The sequence below is a fragment of the Homalodisca vitripennis genome, chromosome 3 (genome assembly GCF_021130785.1).
Source record: "Homalodisca vitripennis isolate AUS2020 chromosome 3, UT_GWSS_2.1, whole genome shotgun sequence".
In the NCBI taxonomy this organism is placed as follows: domain Eukaryota; kingdom Metazoa; phylum Arthropoda; class Insecta; order Hemiptera; family Cicadellidae; genus Homalodisca; species Homalodisca vitripennis.
Window position 1 is genome coordinate 113,363,358 of NC_060209.1, and position 13,630 is coordinate 113,376,987.

Sequence of the window (13,630 nt, forward strand, 5' to 3'; positions counted from 1 at the left end):
TCTTTTTCACGTAAAATAAGTGAGCTGTATTGCAAATAAGAGGAGCATCTAATGTTTGTTTTTTCTTTTAAATCAATGGGTTTCATAAGTGCCATTTCCACCAAAACTAAAATTAATCGTATTCCGCCTAGAATTAACTTTATTATGAAGAGTTTGATAGATTGTATCAGTTTGGCTGCTTCAGGACACATATTTTTCAAAAAAGTCAGGATTAAAAAAATTCAAATTAAAAAAAACCCCACCTTTTTCATAATATTTCAAAAATGACGACAGATACGTATAAAAGTGTAAGGATGAAACATTTAGGTATTGTTCTGAAAAACAATTTGGTGTTTTTGTTTTTTCTGTCAAACAAAAATTGACGGAGATATGATTGTTTAAAGAGCGCGTGGCAGCGCAATCACAGCCTCTCTTAAGCCCTTTAACCCTTCACCGTTTGAGAAAAAGGTTTTTTTACTATATATTGCAATAAAGGATGTTGTAGCTCTCTTAATTAACTTTACAATGGTTTTTTATAAATTTTGATAGCATGAAAATTGAAGGAGTTATGGTCCAAAAACTTATCATATTTTTTTCTACTTAGTAACTGAAAATTTCTGAGTGTGAATATTTGGAGCAATGTGAAAGTACGCAGTATAATAGAGACCCAAAACTATTGTAATTTGTTTATATATACATAATATGGCTCATATATTTTGGAAACGTAGGCATGAATACATACCAACGTTCTTATATGTATATATAACACATTTGAGTGAATTTTATATAATTTGTAAATATTTTATTCAACAAATGGCAATTTTTTACTCTAAATTAAATTATTTTTAAATATGTAATTATATATATTTACTGCTTTAATTTAGGGGTAGTTTTAAGGGTAGAAAAGCTTAAGAATACGATAATCATTTTCGAGAGTGTGGAATAATATTTAAATCCTTTTCATTTTATAAAAAAAAAACTTTTTTAACAACTGTTTACCAAGGGGTAGTTTTCAAGGGTTGAAAGGGAGTTAAAAATTTGATAATTACTATAGAGAATATAAAATATTACTTACTCTATACTTACATCATTTTATGTCGTACCAAAGTATTTTTTGTGATTTTTTTCAATTTAGGGGTTGTTTGCAAGGGTTGTACGATTTTCAAGGGGTTGAAAATGATTTTAGTATGAGGTAATTGTGATAGAAAACACTTTACAATTTTACCACTAATTATTAGACATGTTTTCTAGCGATAAAATGGCTCAATGTCAATTTTTCCTTTAAGGGGTTGTTTACACCCCTTAAAAATAATAGGCGGAGTTCAGATCATTTTCACTTTTGAAGTTAAGGGTAAGATGAGCCTAATTCCAAAATTTCATGCAAATCGGTTCACAGTAAACAAAATCGGAGGTAAGGCCGTATTTTTTGCTTCAATGACTGCACTACATAGTTTGTGTTCAAACTAAATTGTACAGTTATAACAAACCAACACCGTTAACTCGATAGAGAAAATTATTTTTTTAAAGACTGGTAAAACATAAATAACCAGACATAATACAGGAAATAAGTTCGTTACAACAGGTATCAAATTTTTTCACGTTGTAAAAACTGATTCGAAAGTAAACACGTCCTGTCAATAGCGAGTTTTATTGCCAACCGCTAACAGTCATTGAAAGGCTTTTGAATGGCAACAATAATGATTACTTAGTGAACCAGTTATTGGTCCACTTGTTTGTGACCAGTTGAACAGCTGCTGGCTAACAAGGGACAATTACCGTGCAGTGATTGCAGAGCTTTGTTAATTGGAGAGGCTTACTATTGTTTGTGGCCTAACAGCGCACTCCAAGCCCAGATGTAGTTTTTGGACCGCTCGCCATCCCTTTGTCTCGTATATGCTTCTGTTAATACTTCATAGCAGGCGTGCAAGCAAGTTTGTTATCATAACACGGCTATGTTAGTTGTGAAATGAATAATTCTATTAATTATTTATATTAATGCCTATATTAATTATAATAAGTATTGGTAGTACTTTTTATAATTATTATAGGACACTAGAGTTAAATAATGGGCATTTCAGCCATTATTAGTGACATATATCACAAAAGAGGTTAAATAAAGTAAAAGTTATGTTGCGCTCGCCCACACATACATATAAATTTGCTTGTCACTAATTTTCACTCTCTATTGAAAATCCAAGTCTCAAAATATTGAAATAAATATAAATGAAGAAAAGGAGGCAAAAACCGTTTATATACAATAAACGAAAAAATCCTAAGAAATAAGAAAATTTGACCAGATGTTTCCCTAACTAGAACAAAAAAGAAAAAGATTGAGATGATTAAGTCCAACTGGTGAATTTGTTTATTAGCTGAGCATTAGTAAAGAAATTCGATAGACTGTAAAAACTTCATTTCTGTATGTCTGTCCGCACGATACTTCGAAAATTGACTGACCTACAGACTTAAAATTTGCATGAAGCTTCATTTGTATAGTAAGGAACATCGAGCTTGATGATGGTGCATGTCATTTGATGTGTCTGGCTGACCTTAGTAAATTTATAACACAGGGTGATACCTCCAGAATGACTTGAGCCTTAAACTATTGTATATTTTTAGTAGCTATGTATATTTATATGAATTTGTTGGCCAATTACATAAAGTGTACTTGTAAAAAGTTATGAACCATTGTGTTTTATGTAGTAAATCGGTCTTTTAAAAGTTTGCTTTGTAACATAATTCGAGAATTGTTGTTTGCTTGGGTGGCGATGTACTGAACTAGTTTTAGACAGAATTAAAACTCGTTAACATATAATGTATGTAACAATTCACATAATATAGGGCTAAATATTTTACGTAACTTATCGGCTTTTGGTTACTTTTTGAAACTTCTTTTCTACTCGTTTGCGTTTCTAACTTTATTGTTCTACTGGTTTGTGTGCTTCCAAATCAGGGTAACACAACTAGTAACAGTTTAACACTCTAACCTTGGACACAGTATACGATGGTTGATTAATCGATACTGTGGATCAGAATACAAGTTCTCATCTTGCTTTGAAGCCAAGGAAACCTCTCTATGTTGGAGAAGTGTTCAGTGAAATCTTAGGTTAATAAAACAGCGATAGTAAGCAATAGAAAAGAATATAAACGGCTCAATAGTGGTTATAGGTAATGAAAACACGTACATTACTATCAAATAAAAAAATAGGTATACGTATCATCGGTTCCTAGCACACTGTCCTTAGAATAGACTGTAGCCAGCTAGCATGATCAGAGGAATCGGACAAATTTATACTGAGGTTAAGTAGGGCTACTAGTTAACATTTGGTTTTACTTATCAGTAGCTCATTTTAAGTTTAGAATATGAACAACATAGAGGCCAGTTGAACTTAATGTTAAAATGTACGTCCTATGATAATCACATATTTGGGTATGTAGATGCGACAAAGTAGATTCAAATTTAGTAAGGAAGGATGGAATTTACTATTCTGCACCAGCTTATCATTGTTTTTGAACCACATCTAATAATATATTATTACTTTTAACTCTTATTAATCCCAATATAGTTTCGTTGTTAGAATATATCTTAGCTTCTATTCGAAGAAATGTCATAGTTTGTTGAGGGAAAAGGGAATATAACACCAAATGTGCCATAAGTGATAGATTCTTTTACTGTAACCCAAAAATTCTTGTGACTTCAGCTTTCTTCTAAAGTACACAAGGTATGTGGAGCTTAAAGTTCATAATAATACATACTTGTAGCTGTTTAAAATAAAAAAAATATGTATAATTTTGAAATATCTCCTCACCTTACAGCTAAATATAATATACTAATCTGAAGAAGTTAAAAAAATAATCTGATAACAGAACATTTTATTTATAAGATAAGAGAGGATGCCCTTTTATCGTAATAGATTAGTTCAATCTATATGAAACGTACAACAAATGTATACTATATCAATATTATATTGCTTAAATAATAGAAACTTTTTGGTTCAAAATACTATTGACGAACATTGTAATAAGTTTAGAAACTTTCACTGTCCTAGGAAAAAGAAGTTAAGTAGCAATATAGAGAGAGAAAGATCTTTAATATTTCATTTGTGAAAGCTATTCAAACACAATATGGCAACGTATTCCAGTATTACGACATGACATGAAGGTTTGGGTAATTCACGTTCTACTCACGTCTGAAGCAGTTTAAGAACCCATAGCCAGATTAATATAAGCGACATCTGGCGGCGCCGCTATAACCTCTGACACGCGGTGCTCGTGCCACCCGTCCAATCATTCCTCTCCTTACTCAGTTCTTTCCCTCTGTGGTACAGTGCAATACAATACACGTTAGTAAGGGTTGAAGCATAACAGAATAACTTACTCATTAACGATTTTAAACTCTCTTTTAAACGAATCTAATACAGGATAAATTTATTAGTATTAAAAAAACAAACAATACTTGATTTTAAAAACTAGCAGATTTAAATGTAAGTTAAAATTCAGAAATAAACGACTGGCGATAGAGAAACATGCCACTCAAGGGGCAAAACAGTAATTTCTGCATGAATGTCTCCCCGCAAGATATTTCGAGAACGAAATGCACTCTTTAAACTTGAAATTTCGCCATTAGCTCCAGTTTTACATATTCAGCAACGAGTTCAATAACGGTTCGGGTCGATATATTTTATTTTCATGACCTTCATTAAAGCCCATCACTTACCATACTGGCATAATTTATCTTTTTTGATTTTTTCTAATCAGTCATAACGCCTGTCTGTCTGCAGGACATTTAAAGAATGACGTCAACTTGAAAGTTTGCATGCAACTTCAGAGCAGCTTGCTACGCGATATGTGTTGCGGCATATATCTACCGAGTTATAATAAAGATAATATAAAATTTTTCAAACTCATGTAGGGCCAGAGAGAGCACATTTATTTGATTCAATATATTGAGAAGGATGAATGATGGCCAGCGTCAATATTGTGGGCCAAAACCCACAATACAGATTTCTTGTATTTTACCGATTCCCACATTTGGGAAGAATGAACAATAAATGATCGTATCATTTCCTGTTGCCCTGTTGGTCTTCTTCTTCTTCTTACTGAAGTTTTTACAGCTGCCTATTAGAAATTAAAAACGAATGCTCTAAAGACGAGGGTAATTTCGTTCAAACTTACCAAGAACAAGATGAAAGAGAAATATAATTATTCGACAGTATACTCCTGAAACACAGAATAGTTATTTAATACAAGTTATTGGTACGTTATACACATCTAATGTATTGCACGCCACACCACGTGTCATGTAACGGGCTTAGCTGAAGTTACATGCACAATGTCTATAGCTATAACTATACCATTTTATTCTTGTTATGTCCTCCGGATCGACCGACAGACGGACAGACAATCATACAGAAAATACATTTTCATTCACTCTCGTGGTAATGGGCAACTTTCAAATACGGTTGAGATCTGCGAAAGTGGACGCTTCCCTTGTAGCTAGGTAAGCTGATTTTCCCTCTCCCAAACATTACTTTCTCTATGTAAATAGTTCTTTTCCTATGGAAACATCTCATTCGCTGTATAAACAGTCGAAATTCTTGATTTTGCCAACATGAGAACTAATACTTTTTCTTAAACAGCTGAATCTAACACGACATTTAATACATTTCAAGAGAGTGTAACGTTTGATTATAGAAGAATAGTTACTACATTAATGATGTATGCCTATTGAAGCGTGATGAAAAATATCGTTCAGTACTCATCTCAAAGTTATAAATTGTGTGTTGAATCTTAGAAAATGCCATGGAGTTACATGCACTACCACCGACCTCAGTTTTCACCGACCTTTATGCAAAATTTCAAGTCAGTTCGTTTTCTTTCAGGCAAAAAGATCAAGATATCATGCAGAGAAATATGAAACTTTTCCAGCTCCTCAAATTATATCGTTCAGCGTTCAGCTGAAACATTATTAAACATTAAAAGAAATAAAAAGATTGATAATAAAATTGCATAATCACTCACTTTATATTTTCTCAGTAAAGAAGCAATATAAGAACCCTCTTAGTTTTACGCTAACTATTAACCCGAACAAAGGACAAATAAAACTTGGAACATTTAGAGTGCAGCAGACACGCTCGGGATACAACAGGTTATGAGAGAATAGAACAGATGTCGCCTGTATTAAACTCGGCAAACCTGAGCTGAGACGTGGACAGCAAGGTAAATGCTCCTTGTCTCAGTAAATCGACTTTATATAAACACTATGTGTTGTTGACCTGCTTATCATTACGACAGTCAACTCATGCAGCGCAGGTCAATGATAGTTGTGGTTAATAAAAGAAGATTATGTAATCTATATCATATCGGTTTTCACGTTTTAGGTACAATGATCAGTAGTGAATTTTAAAACCTCATTAAAATGTTAGAAAAGTACCTTTATCTTTGTTATGATACTTAAATTAAATAACATATTCGGTTGTGAGGGTATTATCGCAGATAAATGATTCTTAATCGTAAATAACACTTACACGAAACTCCTCAGGATTGCTGTTTTTTATTTATATCAAATTCGTAACATTTTCGTAACAAATAAATAAATAAATCACTGTACACATACATTTACATATTTGTTTTTCCAAAAAAATATTGCGATCATTGTAAAAATTTCGTTGGAGAATATAGAATTGTAAAAAAGTTAAAAAAGAGGTGCAAGGCATTACAGAAATAAAATTAACTGTAATTAAAAACCTTATTGACTATGTACAAATGTAGTAAAGGTTAATTTTGTGTGTTTTTACTTTTTATATAGACACACAGGCATTCGCATGTGCAAGTACAGGAAGTTAGGAAAAACTTTTTTGGCTCACAATACGCAAATTCATAATTGTCGGAATGAGTTTTGGCAAATAAAAGAGAACTGTTGAACTTTAAGTTAGCACCAGAATAGTATCTTGTTTAAGCCATATTTCAAACACTAGCGATGACAAATATGACAAATTCTCTATCTATATATCACTCCAATTACGGCCTAAGGTCATGGCGCATCTTTACATAATTTGTTTTAATGTTGTAAAAGGCAACTTCATTGTGAGACCAATCTCACCTAGAAAATGGAATACCGAAGTCAAAACATTGTATATATTTAACTACTGTTAACAAAACGAGGATCAATCATTTTAACTAAAATTGAATTGGGTATCATATGAGATAAACGTTAACTCAGGAACAGGGTTTTGACACAGTTCTGAAACAAGTGGGCGTAGCCATATGACTGAAATATTTTATAAAAGATACCCTAGATTTATTGTTACCAAATATCAACCTTTTGATCTCTTTGGTTATATTATTGGAGTATTTGACGTCGCAACATACGATCTTATTTCATGTTCAATATAATTTTTACATTTAAAATACATTTCAGACATATTTTTATATTAAAATATTAGATTCTACGTTTTCCTTTGAGTACTCCTGAGTATTCATATATATGTCTGGAAACCAACCTGTTCGGTGCAAAATGCAAAATAATATTAAATTTACAAATTCTTTAAGACTAAAAAACAATGTTAAAAATATTACTACGACACTTTGAAAAAAGTAACAATAATTAAATTAAGTATTACAATCAAAATACTCATGTTTATTAATATGTGCCTCATTAAATAAAGTGAAGCGAACAGCGTTCTTTCATATGTAAACATTACTGTGTTTATTAAATTTGTTACTCTGGGTATTTACAATGACAAAATTAATTAAATTAAAATACAATTTAATCTCAGTACTGATAATTGATTACTAAGTTTAGTTCTCTGTAACATAAAAACCGCGACTTAAAGTCTAACACTCGACGTAGCGTGTTTTGTCCATTTTTCCCGTTATTGCGAGAAAGATGAATGGCCAGGTTGTCAGAGGACACAATGTAGCTGTTAAGTGTGATAGATTACGTTTTTTATTTGAAAGTAAATGGAATGAAAATTGTTCTTGTGGGATGTTCCAGCCTTATGTATGACAAACGATTTATGTGAACTATTACTACACAAGCAGGTACTTAAGCATGTAGTAACATTCATTGATAGGTATGCTCTTCATGCTTACATTTTAAAAAGAGATAATTTGTCGACCTAAAGATAAAACTCCACCATCAAGAATATAAATGTTTAAAAGATTTGTAATTATTTTTCGATACACTATGAAGCGTATGTTTTATGTATTGTAAGGTTCCTTTGTATTATATTGTTGGCATTAGTGAATCCTTTCACCCGAGGGGATGAAATATGACATTTGTCTGTATGTCTCTCCACATAATATTTGACCTGTCTCGAAAGTGAACTATTAATTTAAAATCTTGCACGAAGTTTCATTTACGTAAATAATACATCGATTTCGATGAAGGTTTATGTCACTCCTTAGGATTTGGCTGAGCGAACATTTTTTTATTGGTCTTATTGGCTTTTGATGACAATAAGAAAATCGTTGGCTAAATAAACTTGTAAGCCAACTGTAGAACCATACGACATTTTAAGATGTTACATAGTTGAAAATGTCTAACGCATTTATCTTAGCTACCAGGATGAAATTGGCAATTGACTTAAAATTTTGATATAACACTTTGAACAGGTAAAATTAAACTTAAATCCTAACAATGTTTTTGATATATATACCACTTTGCCCATTTTCCCAAAATGAGATATGTATATATATATATATATATATATATATATATATATATATATATATATATATATATATATATATATACATTAATATATATATATATTAGAAAAAAATAAATAAGTTTTAATTTTTTGAAAAAATTGTGAGCGTTGTTGTCATCTAGTAAAATACTTTGATCCAGATTCATGGACTTTGAAATAAGCCATCTCTTGGTCATATTTTTATCATTTTTAGTTTAGCTCATAGTATTGTCTCTTAATATTTTATGTTCAATTTCTTCCAATAAAGCCAAAATAACGTGGTGGGAGTTGTTTCTTTTAAGAAAATAATAAACTTTTCAAGAAATATATATATATATATATACATATATATATATATATATATATATATATATATATATATATGAAAATGTTGAAGTTAAGGACTTTGAGAAAAATTACTCAAACAAAGAAATTTCAATGTAAGGTTTTTTTTCATTCATTTGTATTATTGTACCAGATATCCAAATAAACTCTCCAAAACTGCTTAAAACAGCAAATAATTTAATTCATAAATCATTCTGTCAGTCAAATAAAACGCGTAGCTAATTAATACACTCTAAATATGTTGTAAGAGTTATGTTTACTCCAAATTTCGTCCTTCTTGGTATTGGTAAAACACTGATATACTATGTTATATAATTATATCTAAATTTAAAACATGTTTTAGTGCGTATGATTGTTTAACATTTCAACGTACCTGGTTTTGGTTAAACTGTGATGAAGATATATCAACTTATTATAGAACTTAGAAAAATAACATTCATATTAAAGATAATATTGTTGCTCTTCAGCAAATCTCAATTTTGTTTCTGACATTGAACAATACGAACACCACATTTTAGATACCATAAGGGTTAAATACAAAGTAAGAATTTGACTGAAACCAAAGCCTACACCTCTGTGATAGATGATCTGAAAACATTTCAGTTAAACAGATTAGTTTTCGTGCAGGTCGGTAATCAATAACTGTAAACAAGGACGCGGGCCATGGCTTGACGTTGACGGTAAAGCACTTTGATGTCGGTAATGAAGATGTCACGTGTTGACATGGATTGATGGTGTGAGGCTATGGTCCAGTGCAACCCCTCCACGTCTCGTCATCATGTCAGTACTCTCGTTACTTACTTACAGCCTGTCGGATAGTAAAACCGTTTTGAATTTCTAGTTGGGCCATTTGACATGGAGCTATTTTTGTACCGCGTAACCTCCGACTGCGTTTGGTGAAGCAATCGGCATTTGGTTGGAATACTTTTGCCTTTAAAGTGATATTGTACTAGCACATATAGCCCATATATACACAGAACACTAATCAGATGTATAAGCTGGTTAATATTCTTTCGTACTAGTATAGGGTCGATACTGTCCTCATGGTCTTATAAAGGTTAGGTTATATTTACTGGAGACGGGCAAAATAGGTAAAAAAGTTTTTTTTATCAGTTTGAAAAAAACGTGAATTATTTGGGTATGAACATAAAAAATGACTGTAGTGAATAGAATGTCAATAATTTATTAACAAAAATATCAGTTGAATTATATTGTATTGAAATAAGTGGAAAATATAATTAATGTGTAAACTATAAATAATTATAATATCTAGCCCTTTTTATCTGGACCTCCTTACATAATTGCCAATAATGATTTCGGAATTAAAAAGGCATCCAAACTAAAAATAGCAAAATCAGCCTCTTATAACCGCCATTTGCGTAACTTTACCGAACATTACCTCCAGAGGCCAAAATCGACCATCGTTCAAAATGTTTGATATACACATTATGGAAAACGGCTCGTGGAAACAATATACTCGTACATCTAAAAAAATTCAGACAAGTTGAAACTTGAACACACATTTATATTATAAATGTCTTAGATAAGTTCTTAGTTAGCTTGGTGCCGCATGTTTTTCAATATGACAGGCGAGTAAACTTTAGAAAATGGTACAAATTCGTTATTTATGTACCTAGAGGAAGCACCAAAAGTGTTTTGGAATGCATTTAAGAATTGCTAAACCTTTTATAATGCACCACTTTTTCTATCTTTTATTTTTCTATTCTATTGATTATATGTAAATCCCATACGACCTTTTGTCGAAAAAACGGGCTATTGCAGTGCTTCAACAAGTTTTAGTTACTTTTTGGTACTGAAATTGATTCTTTAACGATCTAGATTAAGCTCCATTTACATATTTTAAATTCACAAGTCCGTTATTAACTCCTTTAACTTATAGACAAACTTAACTGTTCTAGAATAAGAATACATTTCCAAAAATGTTTGTTAAACATATTTTTTACATCTCTTATGGTTTTCGTACTTAAAAAACATTGTGTTGTCATTTGTTATAGTTTATAGATAAACTTAGTTTATGGTTTGCTATTGGGGTAGTTTGAAAACATTTTCTATTGGAGAAGGATATAGAGTACCGATAACGTGCAAGGACAGGGAAGGAACGACAAAAGGTTATTAGGGGAATCGCCCTCTCTACCTTATCTTCTAACCTCCGCCTAATCCACGGCACCAAAAGTGTTTCCGGATCAACCGTAAAGAGGAAGCAATCAAAGTATTCCAAGTGAAATGCTTCACATTCTTGTTCCAGAGGGGGAGAGACTATTGTCAGGATCTCCGGGAATAAATACTAGGGTGACGTCCTCTATAACTCACTCCAACTACAAAGAAACAATCATTCAATGACTTGTTTTCTGCTTTCAACAGTCAGTAGAGAGAAAATGGTAGTGTGCAGTTGTTGTTAGTCTAGTAAAATGATAAAAATGAATGCTAAAAAGATATAACTAGGTTTTTATGAAGTTCTGGGATATCATCCCATACTTACTTTATTTACTCTTTCTAGACATGCGAGTTTTACTAGTTACATCCGATCTATTGTATACCTACTATATTTCCTATAAATAAAAATAGCTATATGTCGTATAATTATGTCAAATTGTTATTTTCACTAACAATACGATAAATGTATATCAATTTTTAAAAATTTATGATTATTTACTATAAATACTTTGCGATGTCTACTATAAAAGATATATGATTCAATCAGTTCGAATATAAAAAGAAAACCTTACTATATAATAAATAGCACATTAACTAATTCTAAAATGAAGGCAACCAGATAGGTCAAACACAAGGTAAGGTTTTATTTCTTTCTTTAAATAAAACTGTATTTATTTATCAATCTTACAAATATTCCCAACACAGCTTATTTAAATCTTTTTTTTATGGCATTTATTTGTAAAAATTTATTTATTGGTTATATTAGTTATTTATCTGATTTCTGCTTGTTTGTTTTTTAATCAGTATGTTTCTAAGGAAGGTTTCTGAGAATCCAAAAGTTATAATGAGCACTGGATTCCCATTTTTATCCCATTTCAGCCCATTTGGAAGTTTACTTTATAATATAAATAATAGCGTATCTTGAAATAACAAAGTCAGATCTTATACTTTTCTTGAAGAAGAGGTAATATCCAATTTTAGTGTATTTTCTACAGATATGCACAGGAATTTGTGAGTTATTTAGAAATATAGTCCGTGTTGGTAATTTAATTTTTGGAATTTTTGTTAAGCTCCATGAAATTACGCAAGACGAAAACTTGTACCTATTTTGTTCCATAAAAAAAACATGTTCACTCTAATTTATATAGTTATGAGCCAATATGTAAAATGTTTTGAGACGTAGACGAACAAAAGTTACTGAAGAACAAATTTTTTTAGGATTCTAGTTTTATTATTGGCAATAACTTTCTTGAAAAACTTTGGGCGTTCTCACTTATTACTTTTACATCGCCAAGAGACTCCTTATTAGCTTGTTAATCGTTACCGTTTTAACAAGGCTACCAAGCTTAACGATTGTACGTTTGTTTTGTTATGTTTGGTAGAGTAAATTTCACTCATAGAACAGATATTGTACAGAAACAAACACCGTGGCTTTACATTGTAGCCTATATTCAACAGTATATCTATTGAACCAAAATATTTGCTCGAATGTAAGGATCGAAAAAAACGTAGAATTATAACCTTTGTAAGGGATTAAAACGATAAGAACGTAAACTTTAGAATAACAATTAGCTTATATAAGAGCTATTAGTACATGCATAAGTATTCTTATTACAGTAATAGACCTAGTTTCCATATCGATTTATTGAACACCCACTTCCGAGATTAACATACAGTGCCAGTTGGCAGAGCGTAAATGTAGACTACGAAAACTTTGAATAAATCCTAACCAACTTACTACATCAAATGTCTATTGCTTTAGGTTTAGGAGCATGATTTGTCTAATTCACACATAAATAGCTCTGTCAATAAATTTGATAGATGCAATAAGATAAACATTTCGGTTTTTAAATTAACTTAACTTTACCAATGAAAAAACATTGGGAGTGTTCACATGATATTCAGTAGTTACATTCAATGACTCACAGTTACTCAGGCGAGTTATTGTATTGTTATTTCGTGTTACAGAAAGGCCTTAAGCTAATTCATACGTTTTTATTATTTATTTTAGCAGTGCACTGTTACTTCCAACCTTTACTTTATCAGAAAATTTAGATATTACAGCCATTGTTTACAGAATCCTTCTCAAATACAACTAGGACTATAAAGCTAACTAACAGGTAATCGTGCACGGAGTAGTATTCTTCATGTACACCTTCACAACGATTTCGCATATGTTCATAACCAACTCATTCTTGTCGTATCTATGTATCACCTCATAATAATACTTTCCTAAACGATTCATCCTCAGACTACTAGTCTCGGTTAATCTCGGTTAAGAGCCAATTTGCATTATATATATAACCACATTCTGTTTTTGTAATTTTTCAAAAAATACGAGGCAATAATTTTTCCTTAAATAATTATTCTTGCAACTTTACACGCGGAAAAATCATGCTGAAAAAATACGATCTGGTAAAAACTGATAAAAAACGTTTTTC